This window comes from Micropterus salmoides, unplaced genomic scaffold (genome assembly GCF_014851395.1).
Source record: "Micropterus salmoides isolate LMB-PRFRI ecotype aquatic unplaced genomic scaffold, ASM1485139v1 Ms_hic_scaffold_48, whole genome shotgun sequence".
Taxonomy (NCBI): Eukaryota; Metazoa; Chordata; class Actinopteri; order Centrarchiformes; family Centrarchidae; genus Micropterus; species Micropterus salmoides.
Window position 1 is genome coordinate 42,275 of NW_024044215.1, and position 4,460 is coordinate 46,734.

A 4,460-nucleotide genomic window follows, 5' to 3' on the forward strand; every position below is an offset into this window, starting at 1 on the left:
CCTCCCCTCTCTCTCCTTCCAGCCCTCTCTTTCTCTCTCTCTCTCTCTCTCTCTTTCTCCTTCACCCCCAACCGGTCGAGGCAGATGACCGCCCACCCTGAGCCATGGTTCTGCTTGAGGTTTCTGCCTCTTAAAAGGAAGTTTTTTCCTTGCCTCTGTCGCCTAGTGCTTGCTCTTGGTGGGAACTGTTGGGCTTCTGTAAATAGCATCATATGAGTATGAGAGTATGGTCTAGACCTGCTCTTTTATGAAAAGCGCTGTGAGATAACTGTTGTTGTGATTTGGCGCTATAAAATAAAATTGAATTGAATTGAATTAATATTATCATCATTATATACTATTCTCTTTATGGCTTATAGATATGTACTGTGTTTTTATCCTTAACCTTTCTTCTCCTATACTCCTATGTTAGTCCGTCCACATTTATTAGGGTTTAGGTCAGAGCTGTGAGATTGTTTTGGTGTTTTCCTCTCTTGTTGTTCTTCTCCTCTTCTGGAATGTTCATTCAAAGCTGAGAGAGGATCTCTGTTCCCCAAAACATAGAAACCTAGACTGTGTAAATGATGATGCATCCCTTTGCTCAGGGCCAGACGCCCGAAGCCGTCATTGGCGGCAGGTCCCCGGACCAGTTGTATATGTGTTTAAGTAGGATACTTCTCTGTTTATTCTTTTTTGTTGAATAAATTCTTCAAATACAACAGTTCAACCCTCACCAATAATATAATTTTCACGACAGTGCTCAAACACAGTGAAGATAGTAACTGTTTCCCAAATCTCGGGGGTATTTGGCACCTTAGACTCTGCTTATCAGTGTATGAATGGGGTACTGAACCCCGCGACCCTGTACGCAGGATAAGCGATTGACGATGGATGGATGGACGGGGTTAATGAACCGCGGTGAAGTTAGTTTTAAGTTGAATATTCGACAGACGTTCACCCAGGATCCGGTGACGGCTTCATACTCAGTTCACCCAGTGTCGGCAGTATAAGAAGAAGAAGAATAATCGTGCGTTATAATGACAAATAAACAACTGTGTACCTTTTCCTAAAGCCCCCCCCCCTGCAGATTAATCCAGTTTTGCAACATACGCATGCGCATGAATAGAAGCGCGGAAGTGGTCGCTAACCTGCTGCTGTTGATGTTACACATGGACAATGGAGGAGACCGCTGTCAATATAGAGCCACACTTAAGTCTTGTCTATGAAATGTTGAGGAGCTCTACATATGTCTTGAACATGGCAATAGTTGTTCGGACAACAGCTTTAGTTTTATACCTCTGGAGTGTTTTCATGCAGTTTAGTGGCGTGTCAGGTGAGCGTGAGGGGCAGAGGCAAGTCTCAAATGCTAGTAGTAAACAGCTAATTTAGCGGGTCAGTGTTAAGCCAAAGGGTTTAAGAGTGTTTTGTGTTAGCTCGATTCGTCACTTCTAAAGTCAAGTGTCGACGTGTAATGTGTCACATTCCCTGTGAATTTCCATCCCGCATCACTCTGCTGCTGTGGTTTACCAACACTGACTTACTGATAATGTGGTTAATGACATAACGTTTGACATAAGCTAGTCATGTAACGTGTTTCTTCTTTTGGTCTGCTCCAGGTCTTGGCATCAATGAACTGCTTTATTTCCGGGTCATCAGTCCAGAGGAGATAGGATACATCTTTAGTGCGGCGCCTGCTAAAGATTTTGGGGGAGATTTTGTTAGTACTCTTTTGAATTTCACTTGTTAGCCAAAGGATTCTCAAGCCTCAGACACATGTACACTCACCATTTATCTAATCATGTTCCTCCTCTCGCTTTTGGTCCTCAGACATCTTATGATGAGATTTTCCTCGTGCCGGCAGACCCAGCAGATGGCTGCTCAGACCTGGAGGACAGAGAAATCATCCAGGGACAAGTGATTCTGGTGGAGAGAGGGTAGGCCTATCTACACACAGGGATATAACGATTCGGTTCGGTTCACGCATGGATTGTCCCCCCCCCCCCCTTTTCTAAGGGGAGGTGGAACATTCTTCTTCCTCTTCGTCTTATTATTATTATTATCCATCTTGGGTTATTTAAAACTAGTCTAACTTGAAGGCATATCACTCAATCATGACTGAATCAAAATAGTCACGTGACACACACAGTTGGAAGACAATAAAATCGATGTATGGTGTAAAGTAATAAATATAGGCCTACACAACCTTAAATGCAGTGTTTCCCATATATTTACTTGGGCCTGCCACCTAGGTATATTAACAGCTGCCAAAGTATATTTGGTGACCAGAGAAACACTGAGAGAGATGTGGGATTAGCTATGTTACATACAAGATGCGGACATGGCAACAGTGGCGATTTTACAAGCACGGAACAACAATGAACACAAGGTTATTAGTCATTATACAGCACAAGGCTGCATAGTGAAACAAAATTTGTTGTTTCTTCATGCTACACACACAACATATAATTAAGTGTAGGCCTGTATTAAAATATGGTAACATAAAATATGCACATTGCAGTATTTTGTCGTCATGTTTCTACAGTAGCCGACAACGGACAAACATCGCTACAGAGCGCGTTTCGTCATCATGGCTTTTTCTTCTGCTTTTATAATTCTGGCAGTGTAGACGCCGTCCCTCCATTAAATGTGTCCATAGAAGAAGAAGAGGAAATAATAATATACAGTCTCTGAGTAGTCCTCTGGTTTATTATAAGTAATAAGAGAAGTGACATTTGGACAAATGAACGTGCACACGTGTTATTTAGCACAAGAGCGGACAGCCAATGGATCTTTATACCATGAAGAGGAGTAGGACAGATACAGCTGTAAGATTTTTTTCAAAGTGGAGCTGAAGTTGTCTGTTTTCTGCTGGACAGGTAATAAAGTTAGTCAAACTTTAGCGATGGAAATGAAAGCTGTTGTTTGATAGCTTTAGCTAGAAGCTGACCATAATCACAGAGAGCCGTGGTGTTTCTCCTGTCAATGTCTTGTTGGATTAATTTCATGTAGCCTGTTGTTCTCCAGCAACAATCAGCTGATCAGTAATTGGCAATAAAACGTTAGCTTACAGCATGGAAGCATCAGCTAAACTTTTACTGATCTGGTAGAAAAAACATGTAGTTGGATTAATTTCATGGAGTTATTCTCCAGCGCTGTGCTTTGGCTTGTGGTGTAAAATATCTAGTTGGATTAATTTCATGTAGTGACACTCTCTCTCTCCAGCGCTCTGTTTTGGCTTTGTAGGTTATGTTCCTGCAGGGTGTCCACGGGGTCTTAAAAGGTAATAAATCAATTTTGCGAAAATTAAGGCCATTTAACAAGGTATTAAATTTTGAAGATATTTTTTTCAATGTGAAATCCGTTTGTCCAAAAGTTGTTTACTAAAAGTGTAGGTGAACGTATTTATTTATAATGCATAGCCAAAAATACTAGACAGGCAGAGAGTAGCGACTGTGAGTCCTTTCTGTAACGTTAGGCGCAGGGATCTATCGAGTGCCTATTTCACTCTTAAACGCAAAAAATAAATCCGTGCGAACCGGAAGATGATTTACGAATACAACCGACCGTAATCTCCCACCCTGCCGGACCCTCAATGTTAATCGTCCAAAACACACATTTTGGTTGAATATCCAGTGTAAAAACAGAAGTGAAGGGCCCCTTATAATGATAACGAAATATAACAAACCTAGTCTTGTTTAAATGGCTGTATTTATAAAGCGCTTTTATTTCTCACGTTTCCTTCCATGTTTTTGTGTGCACTCCAGTGGTTGCTCCTTTGTGCAAAAGGCTCGACATGTTGAGGAAGCAGGAGGAAAAGCTGTTCTGATTGCTGATAATGCAGGGACAATGACAGTCAGTACCTTGACATGATCATGATGGAAGTGCTGCCATACCAAGCATACCTGCTCTATTCCTGCTGGGACGTGATGGGTGAGAGTAATGCGGAAACACAAATAACATCACTACACAAACATCATTCTTTTTTTTTTTTGTAAAGGCTTTAAGAAAATACATTACAAAAACATTAATGGTTTCCATGTATTCTAGGATGATGATCAGAAGATCTCTTCAGAGACTAGCACTGCCGTGGGCCGTCATTTCTATTCCTGTTAATGTTTCTTCTTTGGCCTCGTTCCCACTGAAGCAACCCCCATGGACACTGTGGTAGAAATGACGCACACCCACAACTTCATGCACTTCCTCACTTAATAAACATTGTTTATCATTGCATATCCTGTCAGTCCTCACAGACAAATTCTTCTGCGGTGGTTAAACAAATTCACACACACTAGTGGTGAACCAGTAAAATGAACATACTATGGCTGCTCTCAACTAAAGATTTTCCTAGTGTTGGTTTAAACGATTAGTCGACTAGTTGTCGCATATTTATGATATTAATTTATTTAAATAAACAGTCAGAACTGTATTCCTGATGTCAACTGATTTCTGTCAGTCTTGGAGGCTGTGTTCGGACATGCTCT

General features: G+C 41.3%; 1 pseudogene; it reads left to right on the forward strand.

Moving 5' to 3' along the window:
• Nucleotides 1-1,154: 1,154 nt before the first annotated feature.
• On the forward strand, nt 1,155-4,209 carry LOC119888089 (annotated as a pseudogene).
• The last annotated feature ends 251 nt before the right edge of the window (nt 4,210-4,460 follow it).